This window comes from Lactuca sativa, chromosome 1 (genome assembly GCF_002870075.4).
Source record: "Lactuca sativa cultivar Salinas chromosome 1, Lsat_Salinas_v11, whole genome shotgun sequence".
NCBI lineage: Eukaryota > Viridiplantae > Streptophyta > Magnoliopsida > Asterales > Asteraceae > Lactuca > Lactuca sativa.
In genome coordinates, this window is record NC_056623.2 from 200,125,905 (window position 1) to 200,150,995 (window position 25,091).

A 25,091-nucleotide genomic window follows, 5' to 3' on the forward strand; every position below is an offset into this window, starting at 1 on the left:
TGATGGATCAGCTCAACCTGAATATGCGCCATAGGAGATGGTTGGATGTGGTAAAGGATTATGATTGTGAGATCCTGTACCACCCGGGAAAGGCTAACGTTGTAGCCGATGCCCTGAGCCGGAGGGCGGAGAGTGTCCTGATTCGAGACGTTTGTATGAGGTTGACGGTGATGACTCCGGTGTTGGACACCATTCGGGAGGCCCAGGCAGAGGCCGTGAGACCGGAGAACTGCAAGAGAGAGCGGGTGATCGGGCAGGTATCTGAGTTCGTTACCGATAACCAAGGGCTTATGACCTTTCAGGGTCAGATTTGGGTGTCGTTTGCGAGCGGGGCACGTACCATTCTGATGGAGGAGGCACACAGGTCAAGGTTCTCGATCCATCCCGGGGCCACTAAGATGTATTTGGACCTGAAAAGAGACTATTGGTGGCCCTGTATCAAGAGGGATGTTGCATGGTTTGTTAAGAGGTGCTTGGCCTGTCGCAGGGTCAAGGCCGAGCACCAGTGTCCGCATGGCAAGTTGCAGCCACTTGAGGCTCCCCAGTGGAAGTGGGAACAGATTTCGATGGATTTTATCACCAAATTGCCGAGGACCGCGAGGGGTGTCGATGCAATTTGGGTGATCGTCGACCGGCTGACGAAGAGTGCTCACTTCCTTGCTATCAGTGTGATCTCTTCTGTAGAGAGACTGGCAGAGCTGTATGTGAGGTAGGTGGTATCGCAGCATGGAGTACCAATCTCGATTGTGTCAGATCGAGATGTACGTTTCACGTCCAGGTTCTAGAAGAAGTTCCATGAGGAGTTGGGCACGAGGCCGCATTTCAGTACTGCTTACCACCCACAGACGGACGAACAGAGTGAGCGGACGATTCAGATGCTCGAGGACATGCTTCGAGCATGTGTGTTGCACTTCGAAGGAAGTTGGGACACGTATTTTCCTTTGGATGAGTTTTCCTATAACAACAGCCACCATTCGAGCATTGGTATGCCTCCCTTCGATTTGTTGTATGGGAGGAGGTGTCGGACTCCCATCTGCTGGGGAGAGGTAGGGCAACGAGTGATGGGTAGTACTGAGATAGTGCTTCAGACGACATAGTAGATACAACAGGTCAGGCAGAGGTTGTTAATAGCTAAGAGTCGCCTGAAGAGTTATGAGGATAGGCGATGGTCCGAGCTCGAGTTCCAGGTGGGAGACTTCGTACTCCTGAAGGTATCTCCTTGGAAGGGAGTGATCCTATTCCGGAAGTGGGGAAAGTTGGGACCCCGGTACATTGGTCCTTTTAGGGTGACCGCTAGCGTGGGCAGGGTAGCGTACCGTTTGGAACTACCTGCGGAGTTGATCCAGATACATGATACCTTCCACGTGTCTCGGTTGAGGAAGTGTATTGCCGACAAGACGGTAGTGGTACCGCAAGAGGACATTCAAGTGGATGTGATCCTGAATTATGTTGAGAGGCCGATCACGATTGTGGATCGAAAGATCAAGGTTCTGAGGAACAATGAGGTGCCCCTGGTTCAGGTCCAGTGGCAACATCGGAGAGGGTCCGAGCTGACTTGGGAGCCGGAGTCAGAAATACGGGAGCAGCATCCAAAGTTGTTTTCGGCATGAGACTTCGAGGGAGAAGTCTGGTTCTAGTGGGGGAGAATTCTAACATCCCAAAATTCATGTATATTTATTTAACCCTTCTTCCTTTCCAAGTTGTCAAGTTTATCCCCAAAAGGAAAAATTGTGTCATTGAGTACGTTGGACGTACTGAAGAGTACGTTGCGCGTATTCATGTGCTTACAATGGACGCGAACCCGATTGGTTACGTTGGGCGTACCCAAGGTTATGCCGGGCATAACCGGCCCAGATGCAAACCCTAAATTGTGGCTTGTACACTATAAAAGGAATGTTATGGCCTTATCCTCAACCACCATTTCAGAGAGTGAAACCCTAAGAGAGAGAGCTACCCTTTGTTCTTAGCTTGTGTGTGCGCTCTTAAGCTTGAAAGTGCCATTTCAAGGTGGTGAAGGAGAAGAGGAGGCCATTATAGGAGCTAGAAGTTGGTGGACAAGAGTAGATCCGAGTTCTACAGAGGTTGGAGCTTCTTTCAGAGGTAAAAAAACTCAAAGCTTTCCTTGTCATTTTTGATTTGTGCTTCTTGGACAAACTTTTAGGGTTTTTGGTCCCAAGGTGGAGACTTTATGAGCAAATGCTCTCCATAAGCCTAGATCTGCCATATTTCAGAGTAATATGAGTTGTAGGTTTATAAAATTCCAATCTTGGACGTGAATATTAAGTCATGCAAGAGATTTGGCTTAATGAGGAAAGAGGAAAGGTGTTTGGAGTGTTTGGTGACCTTAATGGCCATACAAAGGCTTAATGGTTTCAACTTTATGGATTAAGTGACCTTAGAAAAGTCAGATCTAGAGTTTGAGTATATGTCTTAACCGTTTAAGACCAAAAATCCATGAATGCATGAAACTGAGACTTACGCAGGGCGTAAATCTCAGTACGCACATCGTAAGGGTCTGGGATCCCGATTATGGATCGCCAGAGTACGCCCCGCGTACAAGAGCTAGTACGCGCCACGTACTACCCCTGTTGACTTTCTTTAACTTTTAGGGTTTTAGTCAACATTTGGACTTTTGGGTCAAGGAGGGGTAAAATGGTCTTTTACCCTTCTGTGGGATTGTAGAAAGGAATTTAATCTAGCCTTTGAGATCCATTATTTATTTGAGGATATTGTGTATGTGATTAGGCGGGGGCTAGATCAGTATATTCGTGTACGAGATTATCCGAGTTACCCGAGGTGAGTCTTCTCACTTTACTTTACCTAGAGTGGTATCTATGTGCAGACCGGTGGGTCTTATGTGTGATGTGTATGTTTGAGATTATGTGCAAGTGCGATATATGTATGCTATGCGTTGTATAGACTGGACCGGAGGGTCCAACGAGCTATGACTGGTCCATAGGGTCCAACGAGCTACAGGACTGGAGGGTCCCGTCGAGACACATCGACCGGAGGGTCGTACTGTGATATAGACTTGAGTGGCGTATGTGTTGTATGTGGTATTTTGGGGAACTCACTTAGCATTTATGCTTACCGTGTTGTGTGTTATGTGTTTCAGGTACTAGTGAGGATCGCGGGAAGGCACCGACATGATCTGTACACACTTATGGAGTTTTATGTATTGTGATCTTAGGATATTTTCTATTGACATGTGATACACTGGATTTTGATGATTTGTGAATGAATGATATTTTTAAAAGTGAAAAATTGTTCTGAAAAATTTACGTTGTTACATAAGAACCGTAGATAAAAACCAGATCCATAAAGACTTGCTTCCTTAATTGCATCGATAAATTATTTGTCATCATCTAAAAGGCCAGATTATAACATGCATCTTTAAAAGAAGAACATACTTCACCATTGACTGTTCGAATTTTTTCGAACGATTTAGGACCTTTCACTTTATTTAAAAGAGTTCTCAAAAAGTATGCATCTCCAAGTTTAGGTGAAACCGTGTGAATTCTACCAATCGCATATCTGATCGAGGTCGTTGTCTCGGTCAAAAATAAACCAACTAACCTAAGTAGATAGGGTAAGTCGGGTCGAATCTACAAGGAGTTCGTGGTTAAACTTTGTGTCAAAGCAATCAATAAAAAGAAAAGTATTACTAGCAATTGTCACGAAAAAGATTAAAACAAAATTCAAACAGAAGCTTGGATATTTATTAATTAAAAATAAAAATCTCAATGAGAAAACTAGAGTTCTCCCAGTTCAGTTATGGACAGTTTAGATTCAGACACTTTCTTCCCTAGAACCCTAATTTAATTATGTATATGCAATTGGGGTTTATTAACTTGTAACACATAGTTTTGGGTACACTAGATGTCCATTCAACTAGTTGTCTTACTCATTTATGTCTAAATGGATTAGGGACAATTAGTGAACTAGCAATAAAATGTCGTACAACTACCTATTACCGCATTAACATTCAATATCATAAGTTGGAATAATATATGTTGATTCAATCACTTGTCTTTATTCCTAAACTAATTGAACTTGGAACAAATAATGAATTGACAATAGACTATCCTAATTATGACATCAAACAATTCATATAACCCAATTTCAATTATCATTAGCAAAAGATTCATCACATGAAGCATAAAACAACAATTGAAATTAACTAGAATCAAGTAATAATCAAGTGTGTTCATCAAAAAGTCCTAAACATCCCCGGAAGTAACCCTAATGATTTAGCCTTCCATTGAGTTCATAAAAACATTACCTTGGATGAAATAAATAAAATACATAATAGAATTCATAATCAAACTTAGAATCATCAAACAAATGTAGCCTAATGATTATCAAAGTATGAAACAAATAAACATTGGGAGGAAGTAATCGTTAATGAAAATTACTAGAATTGATGAGAATCACCGGTTGAATGATCTTCAAATGTTGCTTGATGATGAATTGAATTGAATCTTGCCTTGAATCTGGATTGAAATGGAATGGAATTTTGTTTCCAAATGTTTCCAAGGGTTTTAGAAGCATCAAAAACGCAGGAAAAAACTCTGAAAATCGCAGGTGGCAACCCTAAAAACGAATGCACAAGTCCCTATTTATATTATTTGACAGAAAAGAGTGAAATCGGGCGATGTGGGACGTTTGACGTCCCAGGAGACGTCTTAGACGTCTTGTATAACTCCCAAGCGTTCTTTGTACGTCCTAACATGCCTTCTTCCACCCTTGAAATACACTAAAAAATGGCCAAAAACATCAGACGTCTTAGGAGACGTCTTAGACGCGTTTTAGGACGCCCTTCCTTGATTTCCAAGCTTTCTGAAACACACCGTTCCAACACGGGACGTCCCTAAAACACCAAGACGTCCTAGGGGACGTCTTAGATGTCATGTAAGACGCCGATGGGGATCTTCCTTCTTTTATGCTCTGAAATAACGACCAGATGTTGACCGTTTGACCTGGACATCCTAGGGGACGTCTTAGACGCTTGGAGGCGTCCTTCATCTTCCGTGCAAGTTTTGGTGGTCAAAACAACATAACTAGTAGAAACACAAAACGCGAAAGTTGTAGCAAATCTTGTCTAGTATCCAGAACTTCTTTACTCATGTCAATCAGATCTCCAGAACTTGAGATATGACCAAAACATTAAATCATGGTCAATTTTCCCAGCAATTTTTTTTCATTCCTTAAGCAATCCGTTTTACTTGCAGGTTTCGCCCACTTTTAGTACAATATATTGACCTGCATATGAAGTTCAGCAACTCATCAAAGTAGTGCCATTCTTGGACAATTATACATCAATTCAACAGATTTATGACAATTTAGTACATTCATAAATTGGACTTATCAATATCCAACTTCCCTTGGCTTCCAAATCAGACCTTTACGTTTCCAAACAAACTTTGTAGGAAATTCAACATATGTAAGTTTTTGAAACATCCCAAAAATACAGTCCAAAAATTTCATTTTTAATTCGATAATAAAACCATAAATACCCTCATCATATAAAAATCATAAATTATGTATCAATGTCACATATCAAAATATATCAGAGTATAAACATCCCAGGCGAAACAAATGGTGTGTGCACTGCAGTCTTCCCGAGCTCCTCTTTTGAAAACCGAAGTACCTGAAACTAAAACTGAAAATTGTAAACACGAAGCTTAGTGAGTCTCCCCAAACTACCACATACCATACACATATCATGCAACTAAGAGATACGGGCCCCGCCCACTCTCATGGAGATTCGGGCCCCGCCCACACTCTTCTGTCTAGGAGCTTCGGGCCCTGCTTACATTCTGCTGTCTATTCGGGCCCCACCCACACTCTTCTGTCTAGGAGATTCGGGCCCCGCCCACACTCCGTTGTCTAGGAGATTCAGGCCCCGCCCATACTCCATTATCTAGGAGATTCGGTCCCCGCCCACACTCCACAGTCTAACATGCATACAAGTATCACACAGACAACAAGTATATATAATTCATTCAATAATGACATATCCATAATATAATTCTGCAAGATTTAGGCCCCGCCAACACTCGGCCACTACTATGAGATTCAGGCCCCGCCCACACTCGAATAATAATGAGATGCAGGCCCCGCCCACACTCACATATATAAACAAACACATACAAGTATCACACAGACAACAAGTATATCAATCCAACAATCTGACTGATATCTATACTCTGATAGTAATGAGATAGGGGCCCCGCCCACACTCAGTTACTAACATATCACATATACGGTCCAACCTTGGTGCCTTAAACTTGTTCCTACTAAAGGATACTCACCTCGCAATGTTGAAGTCCCACAAATAAATCATGGGCTACTGGCTGACAGATCCCCAAGCTATCAACATCAAAACAAAACCCAATTAACCATTTGGGCTTCCTATGCATAACTCTAAAATTTCACTTGGGGTAAAAGGACCATTTTACCCCTAACCTAGCCTGATTCAAGCCCAAGGCCCAATCAAAAGCCCCAAAGGCCAAATAATCAACGAAGGCCCAACTGTGGCGTAATCTTTCAAATTGGGCCCAAACTCCTCACACGGTCTTACCTTAAGGTCTAACCCTTTATTATTGGTCCAACACTTGTCATTCTGATGGCCCAATATCTCATAATCATCAAGGCCCACTTATGGCCCATCTATGGCCCAATTTTCCCAAATTGGACCCAAACCTTTCCAATGGGCCTTATCCTTAAGTCCAATCCAAATGTTCTAGTCCATTTACTTGTTAATAGTTGGCCCATCAAGAGTCTAGGCATCTAGGCCCAACTCTAAACCCAACACAATTAGGGTTTTCACATGAAATGACGATTAGGATTAAGTGTTCCCAATTAACCCATTAAGTCCATTATTCCATTAAGCCATCACACAATGGAGTCAACATAGGTCATAACTTCAGTCCACTGGTCCACACGCGGGTCCCGATAGGTCCAAACCAACATCCTCTAAAATTAGGGTTTTCTAAACCCTAATTAGGGTTTTCAAGCCCAATAACGAACCATCCCAATCCAAAGTTAAGTGTTTAGGTCCATTAGGGTTCTACTAGGTCGGGTACCACCCACTCCCACCTCGGGCAGTTGTAACAACGTAATTTTTCAAAACAAAAATTTCATTTCTTTAAAACATGATTCCATTCAAAAACAACCATAAAAATCCAATGTAACGTAGTCATGATACAAGACATGCCAAATCCCAAGATCAACTAAATCCAAATCTGCCTGCGGGTGTGTATACGAGTCATGCCGGCGCCTTCCCACGGTCCTCGCTAGTTCTTGAAACACATAACACAATAGCTGTAAGCATAAATGCTTAGTGAGTTCCCCAATATACAACTTACACACATACGCCCTTCCAGGCCATGACCTTCCGGTCCATGTGTCTCAGGGGACTTCCGTCCCAACCAGGTAAACATTCCGGTCTTACCCATGTCGACCTTTCGGTCCACCGGTCCACATCATAATGCCTTCCGGCCCATAACATAATGTCTTCCGGCCCATTACATAATGCCTTCCGGCCTATATCAACATGGCATACAAATCACACACATAGCGCATACGAAACAGGCAACTCATACAATGCATATATCTCGTAACATACCGGACCTTCCGGTCATACATAGGTACCCTTCCAGCTACAGTATAGTGAGAAGACTCACCTCGTATGATGTCTAGTGACTCAGGTGCTCGATATCTCTGAATCTCACAACAACAACCTAGCCTCGCCTAATCACATCAAATAATTATTTCAAATCATTAACGGCTCTCAAGGCTATACTATTTTCCTTTCTAAAATTCCACAGAAGGGTAAAAGACCATTTTACCCCTCTTTGACCCAAAAATCCACATGTTGACTAAAACCCTAAAAGTCAACAGCAAGCAGTACGCGAGACGTACCAGATCCTGTACGCGGGGCGTACCCTTGCTTTCAAAAAACGGGGTATGCGACCCTCTACGCGGCGCGTACTAGGATTACGCCCAGCGTAATGCCCAGTTTCTTTATCCAGCACATTCAGGCCTTAATCGGTTAAGACTTGTATCCAAACTTCAGATCTGACTCCTCTAATGTGTCTTAATCCATCAAGCTGAAACCTTTAAGCCTTTGCATGGCTGTAAGGGTCACTTTGTGCTCAAAACACCTTTCACCTTTCCATAATGAGGCTATAAATCATGCATGACACAAGATCCACGTCCAAGACTAGATCTTTATGACTCCTCAACACATATTACACTAAAAAAAGGTCAGATGTAAGCTTATGGAGACTCTTTGCACATAAAGTCTCCAACTTTGAACCAAAAACCCTAAAAATGGTCCAACAAGCAAAACTTATGAAGAACAAGGAAAGCTTTGAGCTTTATACCTCAGAAAGGATCTCCAACCAATGTAGAGCTCGGATCTACACTTGTTCTTCAACTTCTAGCTCCAACAATGGCTCCTTCTTCTCCTTCTTCACCTTGAAAAGACAACTTCAAGCTCAAAAACACACACACAAGCCAAAGCACGAATCTCAGCTCTCCAAAGACTCACTCAAGGGTGTATGGTGGCTAGGGCAAAGGACTACATGCCCGGCGTAACCTTGGGTACGCCCAACGTACCCGAATGGACCCGCGTACAAAATAAGCGTGCGAGTACATGCGGCGTACCCCCAGTACGCCCAATGTACTCACCAAATCCAACTTTCAACTTTAAGGGACTAATTTGCCAATTCTCCAAAATAGAAGGGTCATAAAACTAACCTTGCTTTCGAGCTGTTACATCAGTGGTGATCCGCGATGGCTCACGGCGGTAGGCTGTGGCAGCCACCATTTCCAATGGTGGTGGTGATGGTTCCTATCCTAGAACAGCATAAACAATTTCACACACGACATACATACCCACACAGCCACCTCCTACGGTGGCTGGTGGCGGCAAAGTGGTGGCGGTGGATTTCCCGATCAATGACTCGCATATAACACCTCAAATGTCGTGAACAACCTAAAAACTCGACCATCCTCATATTCAGCCACCTCACAATCTCAATCGTATGATGGAGATCTAAAAACTCCTATGCCAACTCATGTGTCTCAATCGCCTGAGCACACTCTGCCCAGAATCTTGTCTAAAAGTCATCCCGTGACATAGCATCAACTACATCATCACTCAACCTTTTACCGACCTATTTCCATTAATCACGTGCACTGTCCTTCAGGAGGCAGGAAGCAAGTCGGTCCTTGTCCCCTTTTGAGACTACGACTGGTACGAATGCACCGGATCCCATCAGAACTCCGCAGTTAAGCGTGCTTGGGCAAGAGCAGTACTAGGATGGGTGACCCCCTAGGAAGTCCTCGTGTTGCACCCCCTTTTTCGTTGCCAGTTTGCGTTTTTTTAGGTTTTAGGTGCGGTTTTTTTTCCTTCTTGCTATGATTATGCTCGGGCGGCCTCCGGTTCAATGTTGATTGTTTTCGTGTTTCCGGAACGGAGCCGATCCCTCACCTAGGTCCCACGCCTCGCGTACGAAAGCAAACGAGGTTCTGCGTCTTGTAAGACATAAAAACAATAAGCATGGATAGTATTTCGGGTGCGATCATTGATATGTGCATAATTAGTTCATATTAAGTATACATTTTTATTCATTTATTAGCTAAATTATTGCATATTATGGACAAAAGGTACTTAAAAGTGTTAAATTATGTTTTTCAGTCCAAAGATGAAGCTCAGAAGCGAAAGGAAGCGGGAGAAACAGTTAGAAGATCGAGAATGAAATAAAGAAGAAAAACACTAAAAATGGCACCTACTCGGCGAGTCAGATCGACTACTCGGTGAGTCCAATCGAAGAATCGAGAAGATAATGACTCGGGATCCCAGAGAGTTATCGCAATACGGGGAATGTGAGAGGGACTCGACGAGTCACCACTTGACTCGAAGAGTCGATTTGTATATTTAAAGATAATTCCACAGATCGAATGGGAGGAGTTCTGGGACGATTCAGAAGTACTTTGCTACGATTGAGAAGCCAGAAAAACCCTAGAAGACGACGAAGGAAGCTAGAATTCAATTCCGGAGTGTAATTAAGGAAAATTTCATCATTCCACTTATTCTTTTGTTTTATCATTATGATTAAGCAACTTGACTTTGTTTGTTTGCTGTTATTTACTTTAATTATGAGCTAAAACCTTTAGACTTCTATTTGGGGATACAAAGTTGACAATATGGTTTGATTGATTAGTAGGATTAATTCCAAGTTGGTGAATTTTTGTTATTTTAGCTTGCTAAAGAACCTTGTGTGTGAATAATAATTAATTTTCTGTTAATAGGAAGATAATTGATTAGCATGAACATCTATTGATTATTGACCTCATATGCTATGTGATCACTACGCTATATGTCTAGGATTAACGAATATGAAACTAGAGTTAATAAGAAAATTGAGTAAATTCATATGCAACTTTTAAGATGACCATCAAACAAGAAGTTAATTAAAAGAATAAATTAGTTAACTATTGCAAGTCTAACTTAACCCGAATAATTAATCTAGTGAATATAATTAAATTAGACAATTGGCCACTGTTTAAGTTAGTTTATTTGCTAAGGATTAGGGTAGTGAACACGAATCTAATCACTTGAATCGGTAACCAACGAAAGAATTAATCCATTGCACCATTACCTTGAAATCAACCATAAAGTTAACCAAGTTGAACTAAATAGAAGTTCCTTTCCAATTATTGAATCTAGTTAAGTCGTTATTTTCTAGTCATAAATTAGTAATAGTTAGTAAGTTTCTAGTCTTGTAAAACTAGAGAAAAACCCTTACTTCTTAATTAACTTAGATAAAATTAGTTTTTAATTTAATTTGCCATTCCCTGTGTTCGATACCCTGCTTATTTAGCTATACCACAATTGATAGGTTCACTGCCTTTTGTGTGTTATTTGATAATTAAAAGTAGGTTTAAAACTAAGTGAATTTGCACACATCAAGCTTTTTGGCGCCGTTGCCGGGGAACGGTTCTAAAATTAGTATTAAATTCTAGTTTAATCGATCCTTTGTGTGGGATTTATCTTACACAAAGTTATTTACAAAGTAATTCAGTAAGTAATATTAGTTTGAATAAAATTCTGTTTTTAGGATAACTAGAATTTTTTTTTTTAGTTTTTGCTTTGAACTCGCCGAGTGCATTCGTGCCGACTCGGCGAGTACATCGCTGTTTCAGCTTTATTTTTTTATTCCGTTTTTGTTCTTTTTACGCGTTTCGTTTCTTTTGTTTTGTTTTTTTAGTTGTTTCATGACCCGATGATCTAATACACCTCTGGTACCTCCTTTGGAAGACCCGGAATCCGCACTAAGAAGAAGCAAAGGAAAAGCCATTGGAGAAACCACATCTTCAAAGAACTCACCACTCAAAAACTTAAAATCCGTTTTCAGCAAGAAGAAGAGCAGCAAATCAGGAGCATCCAGTGCCTCGTTGACAGTTGAAGAATCAATTCAAGAAGATATCGAGTACGAGACCGAGGAAGAAGAAGAGCATACTTACGAGCACGAAACCGATTCCGAAGAAGAGTTAGCTATCATAATGGCTAACATTGATGAAGTCCCCATGGGGGAATGGAAGAAAAGGATGCGTGATGACACCGGGCCGGGACTTGTGCAACCCGCAATTCCCGCGACCGCCACTTTCGAACTAAAAGGCCATATTCTCACCCAACTCAAGGAGATTCCTTTTTACGGGAAGGATCACGAAGACACTTACAAGCACTTGGACGAAGTGAATGATGTGGCCGATTACTTCAACGTCCCGAATGTTCCACGCGAAACCCAGCTTCTTCGCATGCTTCGTATCACATTTAAAGGAGCTACAAAAGATTGGTTAAAGTCACTTCCTCCCGGATCGGTCACCACATGGGCCAAGATGAAAGAAGAGTTCATAGACCATTTCTGCCCACCCTCCAAGATAGCCAAGCTAAAGAAAGCCATTGCCAACTTCGAGCAACAACCCGGAGAATCTTTTTATGAAGCTTGGGAAAGGTACAAGAGCCTACTTAGAAATTGCCCACACCATGACCTTAATGGCCAACAAGAGGTCTCCATTTTCTATGATGGAGTCAATGTCACCACAAGGCAATTACTTGATTCTCAAGGCTCGCTCACAAAGAAGGCACCCACGGTAATTAAAGAATTAATTGAAGAATTCTCTAAGCACTCTAGAGAATACCACAATCCGAGAAACGAAGTAAGTCGAGGGGTAGTAAACGCGGCAAATGATAGCATGGCGGCAGTGATAGCAAAGCTTGATAGTCTAGATCGAAGAATGACAAAAATGGATCAAGAAATCCATGCTATTAGGGTAGGATGCGAAAATTGTAGAGGGCCCCATCTCAAAAAGGATTGTGATTTGGATGAGAATGGACATAAGAAAGCTCAAGTCTTTTATTCAAGTGGTGATCGATATGATGAAAATTGGCGGAAACCTAAGAAGGATTGGCTACCATACGAGGAGTATAAGAAGGCAAAGGAGGAGAAATACAAGCAGAAGGAGAGGGGACTATACCAAAAGGAAGAACCGATAGAAAAGAAAGCCGATTTAGAAGAGTTATTCACTAGATTCATAGCCGCGTCCGAAAAAAGACACAATGATCACGATGCTGCCATACACGAGACCAGAAACATGCTTAGGAATCAGCAAGCATCAATTCTCAACATTGAGAAACAGCTGGGGCAACTTGCGCATCAAGTGAATGATAGAAGACCGGGTCAACTTCCGAGTAACACCGAACCCAATCCAAGAATGGAGAATGTAAGTGTAATAACCTCCAGCAGTGAAGAAACAGTTACAGAAGAACTGAGAATCTCCAAGAAGAAGGCAGAAAAGGTAGAAGAATCGGATCCAGCAAAACCCGATCTGACTCGTCGAGTCACTCCAATGGACTCGACGAGTCCATGCATAAATGAGAAAACTGTCAGTTCTTTGAAGCCTTATAATCCTCCTCTGCCATACCCAATCAAAGCCATAACTGCAGAAAAAGTAGAAGCATACAGAACCTTCATGACGCATGTTAAAGCTTTACAAGTTAATGTGCCATTTGTGGAAACAATGCTACAAACACCTAAGTACTTCAACTTGCTTAAGGGCCTTTTTGCTGCTAGGAAGGATTTGGCTGAAATCGCGGAAATATTGATGAGTGAACTACCTGAAAAGAAGGGTGATCTGGGAAATATGGTGATTCCGTGCCAATTTGGTAATGAAGTTTTCACCTAAGCATTAGCTGATTCTGGGGCAAGCATCAATTTGATGCCTTTGTCATTCTTTAAGAAGTTGAATTTACCAAAACCAAGGCCGGTGAATATGAAGATCCATTTGGCGGACAAGACGATAATTCATCCACAAGGCGTTTGTGATGATCTCCTAATAAAAGTTGACGATTTTATTTTCCCAGTAGACTTCGTGGTAGTTGATATGAAAGAAGACCCCGAAATTCCAATTATTTTGGGGAGATCATTCTTGAACACCGCGTGTGCTTTAATTGATATATGTGAGTCTACATTGACATTAAGGGTGGGTGATGAATCTATAATGTTTAAAGCTATTCCAGAAGCCAAGCAAGAAAAGGAAAAGAATGAAGAAATCTCAATTATCCAATTGGATGATGAGATATTAAAAAGAGAGCTTGAATTTTTGGTAAAAGATGATCCAAGCAAGTTTTTGATACACTCTGAAGAAGATGTAGATGTTAACAAGGACTTGGAGGAGTTAGAAAAGCTACTGGAAGGAGCCAACTCAGAAAACACCCAAGAAGTGATGAAACCCGATCATACTCGCCGAGTCACTTTAATGGACTCGATGAGTCCAGTCGAATTTGACAAGGACTTGACCGACTTAAATCTGTTTGTTACTAGTTCTTCACATACCTTGAATTTAGATATTATTCATGATTCTTTAGAAGAACAAACAGCAGAAGGAGGAAAGGGAAGGAAAGTTCAATACGCCGATGTAGCATGTCTTGATACAATTCCGTTTGAAGATGGGTTGAGCACTGGAAAGGATGAAGAGACAAAGGAAATGAGGGTGGAAGCTGATCAACCATTCGCTACTAAACCTAAAGCACGAACCATCATGAAATGTGAAGTAATTAAATTTAAAGAGAAGGACGTGCAAGAGAAGGTGAAAAAGAATGGGGTAAAGAAGAAAAAGAGGAAAAGGGAAGCCCAAGCAGCTGAGGATGAGGCTGTGAAAAGGAAAAGAGATGCATTGAAAAGGGCTTACAAGAAGAAGATTCACGCTTACAAGACCAAGTATAAATCACAAAAAGTTAGGCGTGCGTTCCCGATGCTCGGAGATGACGAAACGTAGATGGGAAGGAGTCTAGCTAATGACTCCTTAAAAAGAAGCGCTTGGCGGGAGGCAACCCGTTATATAGAGTTTGCTTTCTTTTACTTTTTAGTTTTTTTTAATTTTTCCTTCGTTTTTAGAATTTTAATCTTCCAAATCATCGGACATGTCTGCTTGAGAGTGTGCATAGGTTAAGTGTGGGGTGAAATGATTTTAAATAAATAACAAAATTTTGAAAATTATGAATTTTTTGCAAGAGATTCGCCGAGTCTGACCACGACTCGACGAGTCCATATGGATTTCAGAAAAAGTTTGACTTCGCGACTAGACTCGCCGAGTCGGTATTATTTACAGAAAAAAAAATTCGAAATTACTTTTACAACTGGTAACTAGGGTTTTAACCCTAAGAATCAGTTTTTCACATATACACTCGCCAGGCGCCTCTTTCTAAACTTTCTCTCAAGCATTCATCTTTGTTCTTCAAGTTTTCTTCAAATTTCTCAAGTTCAATCTCAAAAGGTAACAAATTTCTTCTTGTTTTCTGTTAAGAACGTGAATATAAGGCCATCTATGGTAGCAATTGCATGAAAAACCCGTTTTTGAAAAGTAATAAATTTCTAGGGTTTTGATTTTTCATGAATTATGTTGTTTTAACTGCTTATTCTGGCCTTAATACCTTAATAGTAAGTGCTTAGACAAAACCCTTGACGAAATTTCCAGGTTTCATGGTCTAATTTTCATCGACCCGCCGACTGACTCGTGCAGTTCGCGCGACTCGCCGAGTCGAGCCTGGACTCGACGAGTCGAGTCGGGAAACATATGGGAGATATTTGTTTTTTTTAATTATATTCTGTGTTTTCTGGGTTTTGTGTATTTGTTTTGCAGAAATCATGTTCAGAAGGGGGCAAAGTTCCAGTGGCAACCAAGGGGATTTTCCATGGCTAAACTTCCCACAAATCGAGTCTGCTTCGACATTGCGGAAATGGAAGAAGAAGCTGGCTGATATCAAGAAGAAAGAGGTCTATGTGCCCAAGCGGATAGATTGGGATTGGCTGCAGAATGTTCGTTATGAGGAGGAGTTAGCTCCGTATCTCTTGAAGGAGTTTCACCATGATGGCGAAACAATGGTTTGTGACGGGTGGAGCCGGGTCTTCCGTATTCAAGAGTCGGTTTATTTGGAGCTTTGTTTGGAGTTTTTCTCCACGGTATCTTTCACCGGGGGAGTGGATGCTTATCACTCGTCCAGCTTCAGTTTTTGTCTTGGGGGAGAGTTTCGTCAATGCTCTATGGTGGATCTTGCCTGTCGATTAGGGGTTTATGATCAGCCCTTGGTCTCAACACCCATCTTTCGGGCCTTTTTGGCACAAACCCATATGGTGTTTCCCGAAGGAGTTACGAGTATGGGCTGGTGGAATACTATTGGTAACAAAGTCTATATTCCAAAGTCAGCACAGGAAGGGAGCATTCGATCCCCAACACATCGCCTCATACACCGCCTCATTTCATCCACCATCAATCAACGAAAGGATGATGACAAGGTTTCCAACCTTGACGTCTTCTATTTATGGAGCATCATTACACCCGACGTTTTTTGCAACATTCCTTGGTGTCTAGCTTCATATCTCTCAGAGGGTGCGGTCAAGGATCGCAAAACTTCCCGAATTAATAGTGGGATGTTTGTCACCCGGTTGGCCAACTCATTCGGGTTGATGAACCGCGGTGCGTGGAACTTCATGACGTTGATCCCTACACCTCCGTTCAATCCAATTCTTTTCCGGAGAGCGAGGATTATTGAAGATTATGGTGGTGGCCATTATGCCATCCCGAATGATGATCCGGTTGTTGGTCCCGAAGCACCGGGGAGGAGGGTTCGTTCGACGAGAGAGCGGGATATTGAGGAGGAGCCGCCGGTGATTCCGGTTGAGAATGACGAAGTACCAATGGATTGGTACAATGTAGAGATGAGGCGACTACAGGATCAAATGGCGCGGGGCTTGAATTTTAGCAACCAATCTCATATCCGACTTTTTGACCACTTTAACATTCCACACATCGATGGTGGTAACTTTCCATGTATTCCATCATGGGAAGAAGTGATAAGTGCAAGAAGAAGTGGGGCTGGAGGAAGTGGAATAGGGCTTGATGATGATGATGAGGAGGATTGATTTTTTTTTTATGTGTTTTTATTGAACAATTTTTAATTTTGTGTTTGTTTGTTTTATTTGGTTTGTTTGATGTTTTTTAAAACTTGCTTTTGATGTTTAATTGATGTTTGATGCTTTGACAAATTTTCAGAATTGAATTAGGAGTGCTAGCTTCAAAAAGGGTTTAGAGTTATAGAATCAAAGTGAGAAAGAGAGTCAAGAAAAAGGAGTGTTAGAGTTAAAGTATTGAGTCCGGTCCTTAGAGATGTTGGCAAGGGAGTCTAGAAGTGAATAGAAAGTATAGAGAGTTTATTGGAAGCTGGATCAGATGCAGAATTCTATAATTTTCATTCAGTGACCAACTCGTCGAGTGCACTAAACTGACTCGACGAGTCGCCCTTAATTCTCAAAAATCCGAAGATTTCCCGAAGTAACTCGACGAGTCGTTTGGTTTCATGTCGAAGGGGCTGCTGATTTTATGCTAATTAGAGTACCACTTGACTATTTATTCTTTCCATATTAATTCCTGAAGATATTACACTGTTTCCGAGTATTTGGAGCGACCCACACGAGATTTGACGCCCAAGGCATGGATGAGATGTTACCATGTCTAAAGTCAATTGAAGTTGGAGCTAAAATGAAAGTGATCAACCTATCCACTGCTATCCCAGGGGAGTTTGTTCCAATTCCCTCTTTAGTTTCTTTTTATGTTTTTATTATGCATAATATGCAATGAGGGCATTGCATCAAATAAGTGTGGGGTAGGGGGTTGGTTACATAATAGAAAATTTAGAGTCTTAATTTAGGTTAATTTTAAAATTTTGCATACCAAAAGTATTACTTAGGACTTTATTTAGAAAATTTTGGTAAAAGTAATTAGGACTCCATGTTAGAGTTGTGTTGATAATTGCATGATAACCCAAATGTTTAGTTGAGCCTATATACGTTCTAGTGCATTTGTGGCTTCCTTATTCCAGTGAAATCATGGGACAAAAACACAACCTTGCTCAGCCCAAGGGATGCAATATGTTTAGCAGCCTAAACTTGAAATGTATCCATGAAGATTGTTATCGTTAGCCAATAAAGGTTGAGATTGAGCGCCCCTGCTTAAGCATGTAGGGATTTGAGTGAAAAAAGTGAGGTACATGTAAAAAAAGAGAGAGAGAATTACAAGAGAAATTGTATGAATTTTGGAGCAATTAAAGTGAAGATCAAAAGATCAAAATTCCAAGAAATCCAAAAAGTTGAAGATACCTGAAAATCAAACAATAAAGGTGGTGAATTCAAAGAGATCAAAGCAAATATCAAAGAAGAGATGAATTCAAAAGAGCTCCATAGTGGTATCAAAAAGTTGTAATTCTAGATTATGTATGCTTGGGTTGCTCAATTAAAAACACATTGAGGGTAAGAGGTTTTCTGCGGATGGATTCGCAGGGTTGCATAAAATGAGCATAGTTCGGGGTGAGTGGGCAAGTGTTTATGAGGATTGTGAGTATTTGGAGTATGGGAGGTTTTTAGGAAAAAATTTAGACACAAATGCATGCGTTGCGGTCTTGGCATAATGGATGGGTTACATTGGAGTTGTTATATATGATTCTAATATGTTTAAAATTCAGTTTTGCTTGGGGGCAAGCAAAAGACAAGTGTGGGGTATTTTGATATGTGCATAATTAGTTCATATTAAGTATACATTTTTATTCATTTATTAGCTAAATTATAGCATATTATGGACAAAAGGTACTTAAAAGTGTTAAATTATGTTTTTCAGTCCAAAGATGAAGCTCAGAAGCGAAAGGAAGCGGGAGAAACAGTTAGAAGATCGAGAATGAAATAAAGAAGAAAAACACTAAAAATGGCACCTACTCGGCGAGTCAGATCGACTACTCGGCGAGTCCAATCGAAGAATCGAGAAGATAATGACTCGGGATCCTAGAGAGTTACCGCAATACGGGGAATGTGAGAGGGACTCGACGAGTCACCACTTGACTCGACGAGTCGATTCGTATATTTAAAGATAATTCCACAGATCGAATGGGAGGAGTTCTGGGACGATTCAGAAGTACTTTGCTACGATTGAGAAGCCAGAAAAACCCTAGAAGACGACGAAGGAAGCTAGAATTCAATTCCGGAGTGTAATTAAGGAAAATTTCATCATTCCACTTATTCTTTTGTTTTATCATTATGATTAAGCAACTTGACTTTGTTTGTTTGCTGTTATTTACTTTAATTATGAGCTAAAACCTTTAGACTTCTATTTGGGGATACAAAGTTGACAATATGGTTTGATTGATTAGTAGGATTAATTCCAAGTTGGTGAATTTTTGTTATTTTAGCTTGCTAAAGAACCTTGTGTGTGAATAATAATTAATTTTCTATTAATAGGAAGATAATTGATTAGCATGAACATCTATTGATTATTGACCTCATATGCTATGTGATCACTACGCTATATGTCTAGGATTAACGAATATGAAACTAGAATTAATAAGAAAATTGAGTAAATTCATATGCAACTTTTAAGATGACCATCAAACAAGAAGTTAATTAAAAGAATAAATTAGTTAACTATTGCAAGTCTAACTTAACCCGAATAATTAATCTAGTGAATATAATTAAATTAGACAATTGGCCACTGTTTAAGTTAGTTTATTTGCTAAGGATTAGGGTAGTGAACACGAATCAAATCACTTGAATCGGTAACCAACGAAAGAATTAATCCATTGCACCATTACCTTGAAATCAACCATAGAGTTAACCAAGTTGAACTAAACAGAAGTTCCTTTCCGATTATCGAATCTAGTTAAGTCGTTATTTTCTAGTCTTAAATTAGTAATAGTTAGTAAGTTTCTAGTCTTGTAAAACTAGAGAAAAACCCCTACTTCTTAATTAACTTAGATAAAATTAGTTTTTAATTTAATTTGCCGTTCCCTGTGTTCGATACCCTGCTTAGTTAGCTATACCACAATTGATAGGTTCACTGCGTTTTGTGTGTTATTTGATAATTAAAATTAGGTTTAAAACTAAGTGAATTTGCACACATCAATCATACCAGCACTAATGCACCGGATCCCATCAGAAATCTGCAGTTAAGCGTGCATAGGCGAGAGTAGTACTAGGATGGGTGACACCCTGGGAAGTCCTTGTGTTGCACCCCCTTTTTCGTTGCCAGTTTGCGTTTTTTTAGGTTTTAGGTGCGGTTTTTTTTTCTTTCTTGCTATGATTTTGCTCGGGCAGCCTCAGATTCAATGTTGATTGTTTTCGTGTTTCCGGAACGGAGCCGATCCCTCACCTAGGTCCCACGCCTCGCATACGAAAGCAAACGAGGTTCTGCGTCTTATAAGTCTTAAAAACACGAAGCATGGATAGTATTTCAGGTGCGATCATACCAGCACTAATGCACCTGATCCCATCAGAACTCCGCAGTTAAGCGTGCTTGGGCGAGTGTAGTACTAGAATGGGTGACCCCCAGGGAAGTCCTCGTGTTGCACCCCCTTTTTTCGTTGCCAGTTTGCGTTTTTTTAGGTTTTAGGTGCGGTTTTTTTTCCTTCTTCTATGTTTATGCTCGGTCGGCCTCCGGTTCAATGTTGATTGTTTTCGTGTTTCCGGAACGGAGCCGATCCTTCACCTAGGTCCCACGCCACGCGTATGAAAGCAAACGAGGTTCTACGTCTTGTAAAACATAAAAACAATAAGCATGGATAGTATATCGGGTGCGATCATACCAGCACTAATGCACCGGATCCCATCAGAAATCCGCAGTTAAGCGTGCTTGGGCGAGAGTGGTACTAGGATGGGTGACCCCCTAGGAAGTCCTTGTGTTGCACCCCCTTTTTCGTTCCCCGTTTGCGTTTTTTTAAGTTTTAGGTGTGGTTTTTTTCTTTCTTGCTATGATTATGCTCGGGCGGCCTCCGGTTCAATGTTGATTGTTTTCGCGTTTCCGGAACGGAACCGATCCCTCACCTAGGTCCCACTGCTCGCATACGAAAGCAAACGAGGTTCTGCGTCTTGTAATACATAAAAACAATAAGCATGGATAGTATTTCGGGTGCGATCCTACCAGCACTAATGCACCGGATCCGATCAGAACATTGCGGTTAAGCGTGCTTGGGCGAGAGTAGTACTAGGATGGGTGACCACCTGGGAAGTCCTCTTGTTGCACCCCCTTCTTCGTTGCCCGTTTGCGTTTGTTTAAGTTTTTGGTGCGGTTTTTTTTTTCTTTCTTGCTATGTCTATGCTCGGGCGGCCTCCGGTTCAATGTTGATTGATTTCGTGTTTCTAAAACGGAGCCGATCCCTCACGTGGGTCCCACGCCTCGCGTACGAAAGCAAACGAGGTTCTGCGACTTGTAAGACATAAAAACAAAAAGTATGGATAGTATTTAGGGTGCGATCATACTAGCATTAATGCACCTGATCCCATCAGAACTCCGCAGTTAAGCATGCTTGGGCGAGAGTAGTACTAGAATGGGTGACCCCCTGGGAAGTCCTCGTGTTGCACCCCCTTTTTTCGTTGCTAGTTTGCGTTTTTTTAGGTTTTAGGTGCGGTTTTTTTTTTCCTTTTTGCTATGTTTATGCTCGGGCGGCCTCCGGTTCAATGTTGATTGTTTTCGTGTTTCCGGAACGGAGCCGATCCTTAACCTAGGTCCCACGCCTCGCGTACGAAAGCAAACGAGGTTCTACGTCTTGTAAGACATAAAAACAATAAGCATGGATAGTATTTCGGGTGCGATCATACCATCACAAATGCACCGGATCCCATCAGAACTCTGCAGTTAAGCGTGCATAGGCGAGAGTAGTACTAGGATGCGTGACACCGTGGGAAGTCCTTGTGTTGCACCCCCTTTTTCGTTGCCAGTTTGCGTTTTTTTAGGTTTTAGGTGCGGGTTTTTTTTTTCTTTATTGCTATGATTATGCTCGGGCGGCCTCAGATTCAATGTTGATTGTTTTCGTGTTTCCGGAACGGAGCCGATCCCTCACCTAGGTCCCACGCCTCGCGTACGAAAGCAAACGAGGTTCTACGTCTTATAAGTCATAAAAACAAGAAGCATGGATAGTATTTCAGGTGCGATCATACCAGCACTAATGCACCTGATCCCATCAGAATTCCACAGTTAAGCGTGCTTGGGCGAGTGTAGTACTAGAATGGTTGACCCCCTGGGAAGTCCTCGTGTTGCACCCCCTTTTTTCGTTGCCCGTTTGCGTTTTTTTAGGTTTTAGGTGCGGTTTTTTTTCCTTCTTGCTATGTTTATGCTCAGGCAGCCTCCGGTTCAATGTTGATTGTTTTCGTGTTTCCGGAACGGAGCCGATCCTTCACCTAGGTCCCACGCCTCGCGTATGAAAGCAAACGAGGTTCTGCGTCTTGTAAAACATAAAAACAATAAGCATGGATAGTATTTCGGGTGCGATCATACCAGCATTAATGCACCGGATCCTAGGGGTGTTCGTTTGGATGGATCGGTTTGATCCGATCGAATCAAGTGAATCCAAATTGATTTCGGTTTTCAAAGCATGGATCCAAATAGTCCAGACTAAATTCAAATCCGATCTGATCCGATCCAATTACAATTTGGTTGGATCGCTTTTTATAATTCGGGTTTTAAAAACCGAAACATTTTAAAATGACATATAATTATAATATTACCGAATTTTAGACAAGAAGCGAAAAAAAATTATGTAGTTTTGATTTGAAATTTATACACAACTACTACGAAAATATATTATAGTTAAATATTTTATAGATAGAAAACTTTTGAGAGATAATACATATTGATGTATTGATGTTTTTTTATCGGGTGAAATGTTTTGAACCTATTTGAAAAATAAATTACAAAATTAATAGATTACTATATATATATATATATATATATATATATATATATATATATATATATATATATATATATATATATGTATGTATATATATATATATATGTATATATATATATTATAAATAAATAAATAATAAATGTTTATTCGGTTTTTTTGGACTATTCGGTTCTTATTTTATAAACCAAAACCAATCCGAAATCAAAAATAATAATTCGGTTTTGTTGAAAACCAATCCAAAAATCCGAATATCCGAACCACATAGTCCAATCCAAATTGTCCAATTGGACAATTCGGTTTTATCTAAATAGTGAACAGCCCTACCGGATCCCATCAGAACTCCGCAATTAAGCGTGCTTGGGCGAGAGTAGTACTAGGATGGGTGACCCCCTAGGAAGTCCTCGTGTTGCACCCCCTTTTTCGTTGCTCGTTTGCGTTTTTTTAGGTTTTAGGTGCGGTTTTTTTTTCTTTCTTGCTATCTTTATGCTCGGGCGGCCTCCGGTTCCACGTTGATTATTTTCGTGTTTCCGGAACAGGGCCGATCCCTCACCTAGGTCCCACTGCTCGTGTACAAAAGCAAACGAGGTTCTGCGTCTTGTAATACATAATCACAATAAGCATGGATAGTATTTCGGGAGCGATCATACCAGCACTAATGCACCAAATCCAATCATAACTTTGCAGTTAAGCGTGCTTGGGCGAGAGTAGTACTAGGATGGGTGACCACGTCGGAAGTCCTCGTGTTGCACCCCCTTTTTTGTTGCCCGTTTGCGTTTTTTTAAGTTTTAGGTGCGGTTTTTTTTTCTTTCTTGCTATGTCTATGCTCGGGCGGCCTCCGGTTAATTATTGATTGATTTCGTGTTTCCGGAACGGAGCCGATCCCTCACGTAGGTCCCACACCTCGCATACCAAAGCAAACGAGGTTCTGCGACTTGTAAGACATAAAAACAAAAAGTAAGGATAGTATTTAGGGTGTGATCATACCAGCACTAATGCACCTGATCCCATCAGAACACCGCAGTTAACCGTGCTTGGGCGAGAGTAGTACTAGAATGGGTGACCCCCTAGGAAGTCCTTGTGTTGCACCCCCTTTTTTCGTTGCCAGTTTGCGTTTTTTTAGGTTTTAGGTGCGGTTTTTTTTTCCTTCTTGCTATGTTTATGCTCGGGCGGCCTCCGGTTCAATGTTGATTGTTTTCGTGTTTCCGGAACGGAGCCGATCCTTCACCTAGGACCCACGCCTCGCGTACGAAAGCAAACGAGGTTCTGCGTCTTCTAATACATAAAAACAATAAGCATGGATAGTATTTCGGATGCGATCATACCAGCACTAATGCACCAGATCCCATCAGAACTCCGCAGGTAAGCGTGCTTGGGCGAGAGTAGTACTAGGATAGGTGACCCCTGGGAAGTCCTCGTGTTGCACCCCTTTTTCATTGCTCGTTTGCGTTTTTTTGGGTTTTAGGTGCGGTTTTTTTTCTTTCTTGCTATGTCTATGCTCTGGCGGCCTCCGGTTCAATGTTGGTTGTTTTCGTGTTTCCGGAACGGAGTCGATCCCTCACGTGGGTCCCACGTCTCGCGTACAAAAGCAAAGGAGGTTCTGCGACTTGAAAGACATAAAAAAAATAAGCATGGATAGTATTTGGGGTGCTATCATACCAGCACTAATGCACCGTATCCCATCAGAACTCCACAGTTAAGCGTGCTTGGGCAAGAGTAGTACAAGGATGGGTGACCCCTGGGAAGTCCTCGTGTTGCACCCCCTTTTTCGTTGCCAGTATGCGTTTTTTTAGGTTTTAGGTGCGGTTTTTTTTTTCTTTCTTGCTATTTCTATGCTCGAGCGGCCTCCGGTTCAATGTTGATTGTTTTCGTGTTTCCGGAATGGAGCCGATCCCTCACCTAGGTCCCACGCCTCGCGTACGAAAGCAAACGAGGTTCTGCGTCTTGTAAGACATAAAAACAAAAAGCATGGATAGTATTTCGGGTGCGATCATACCAGCACTAATGCACCGGATCCCATCAGAACTCCGCAGTTAAGTGTGGTTGGGCGAGAATAGTACTAGGATGGGTGACCCCCTGGGAAGTCCTCGTGTTGCACCCCCTTTTTCGTTGCCCGTTTGCGTTTTTTTAGGTTTTAGGTGCGGTTTTTTTTTCTTTCTTGCTATGTCTATGATTGGGCGGCCTCCGGTTCAGTGTTCATTGTTTTCGTGTTTCCAGAACGGAGCTGATCCCTCACGTGGGTCTCACGCCTCACGTACGAAAGCAAACGAGGTTCTGCGACTTGTAAGACATAAAAACAATAAGCATGGATAGTATTTTGGGTGCGATCATACCAGCACTAATGCACCAGATCCCATCAGAACTCCGCAGTTAAGCTTGCTTAGGCGAGAGTAGTATTAGGATGGGTGACCCCCCTAGGAAGTCCTCGTGTTGCATCCCCTTTTTCGTTGCCCGTTTGAGTTTTTTAGGTTTTACGTGTGGTTGTTTTTCTTTCTTGCTATGTCTATGCTCTGGCGGCCTCCAGTTCAATGCTGATTGTTTTCGTGTTTCTAGAACGGAGCCGATCCCACACGTGGGTCCCACGCCTCGTGTACGAAAGCAAACGTGGTTCTGCGACTTGTAAGACATAAAAACAATAAGTATTGATAGTATTTAGGGTGCGATCATACCAGCACTAATGCACCTGATCCAATCAGAACACCGCAGTTAAGCGTGCTTGGGAGAGAGTAGTACTAGAATGGGTGACCCCTTGGGAAGTCCTCGTGTTGCACCCCCTTTTTTCGTTGCCAGTTTG

General features: G+C 41.6%; 12 non-coding genes and 5 pseudogenes across 12 annotated transcripts; 16 read left to right on the forward strand and 1 right to left on the reverse strand.

Moving 5' to 3' along the window:
* Positions 1-9,248: 9,248 nt before the first annotated feature.
* LOC111876360 (5S ribosomal RNA) lies at positions 9,249-9,368 on the forward strand (annotated as a pseudogene).
* A 2,593-nt stretch (positions 9,369-11,961) lies between these two features.
* Positions 11,962-12,068, reverse strand: LOC111876364 (small nucleolar RNA R71). The gene has a single exon (XR_002844993.2). It is a non-coding gene; the product is annotated as a small nucleolar RNA R71 (small nucleolar RNA).
* Positions 12,069-19,515: 7,447 nt separating this feature from the next.
* On the forward strand, positions 19,516-19,623 carry LOC111876362 (5S ribosomal RNA; annotated as a pseudogene).
* Positions 19,624-19,847: 224 nt separating this feature from the next.
* On the forward strand, positions 19,848-19,966 carry LOC111876368 (5S ribosomal RNA). The gene has a single exon (XR_002844997.2). It is a non-coding gene; the product is annotated as a 5S ribosomal RNA (ribosomal RNA).
* Positions 19,967-20,183: 217 nt separating this feature from the next.
* Positions 20,184-20,302, forward strand: LOC111876345 (5S ribosomal RNA). The gene has a single exon (XR_002844979.1). It is a non-coding gene; the product is annotated as a 5S ribosomal RNA (ribosomal RNA).
* A 216-nt stretch (positions 20,303-20,518) lies between these two features.
* LOC111876358 (5S ribosomal RNA) lies at positions 20,519-20,637 on the forward strand (annotated as a pseudogene).
* A 219-nt stretch (positions 20,638-20,856) lies between these two features.
* Positions 20,857-20,975, forward strand: LOC111876367 (5S ribosomal RNA). Its single transcript, XR_002844996.1, has one exon. It is a non-coding gene; the product is annotated as a 5S ribosomal RNA (ribosomal RNA).
* A 220-nt stretch (positions 20,976-21,195) lies between these two features.
* On the forward strand, positions 21,196-21,314 carry LOC111876359 (5S ribosomal RNA; annotated as a pseudogene).
* A 220-nt stretch (positions 21,315-21,534) lies between these two features.
* On the forward strand, positions 21,535-21,653 carry LOC111876347 (5S ribosomal RNA). Its single transcript, XR_002844981.1, has one exon. It is a non-coding gene; the product is annotated as a 5S ribosomal RNA (ribosomal RNA).
* A 942-nt stretch (positions 21,654-22,595) lies between these two features.
* LOC111876344 (5S ribosomal RNA) lies at positions 22,596-22,715 on the forward strand (annotated as a pseudogene).
* Positions 22,716-22,933: 218 nt separating this feature from the next.
* On the forward strand, positions 22,934-23,052 carry LOC111876349 (5S ribosomal RNA). Its single transcript, XR_002844983.1, has one exon. It is a non-coding gene; the product is annotated as a 5S ribosomal RNA (ribosomal RNA).
* Positions 23,053-23,270: 218 nt separating this feature from the next.
* Positions 23,271-23,389, forward strand: LOC111876348 (5S ribosomal RNA). Its single transcript, XR_002844982.1, has one exon. It is a non-coding gene; the product is annotated as a 5S ribosomal RNA (ribosomal RNA).
* Positions 23,390-23,608: 219 nt separating this feature from the next.
* Positions 23,609-23,726, forward strand: LOC111876346 (5S ribosomal RNA). The gene has a single exon (XR_002844980.1). It is a non-coding gene; the product is annotated as a 5S ribosomal RNA (ribosomal RNA).
* A 216-nt stretch (positions 23,727-23,942) lies between these two features.
* LOC111876353 (5S ribosomal RNA) lies at positions 23,943-24,060 on the forward strand. The gene has a single exon (XR_002844987.1). It is a non-coding gene; the product is annotated as a 5S ribosomal RNA (ribosomal RNA).
* A 219-nt stretch (positions 24,061-24,279) lies between these two features.
* On the forward strand, positions 24,280-24,398 carry LOC111876356 (5S ribosomal RNA). Its single transcript, XR_002844989.1, has one exon. It is a non-coding gene; the product is annotated as a 5S ribosomal RNA (ribosomal RNA).
* Positions 24,399-24,616: 218 nt separating this feature from the next.
* Positions 24,617-24,736, forward strand: LOC111876352 (5S ribosomal RNA). The gene has a single exon (XR_002844986.1). It is a non-coding gene; the product is annotated as a 5S ribosomal RNA (ribosomal RNA).
* Positions 24,737-24,952: 216 nt separating this feature from the next.
* Positions 24,953-25,071, forward strand: LOC111876351 (5S ribosomal RNA). The gene has a single exon (XR_002844985.1). It is a non-coding gene; the product is annotated as a 5S ribosomal RNA (ribosomal RNA).
* The last annotated feature ends 20 nt before the right edge of the window (positions 25,072-25,091 follow it).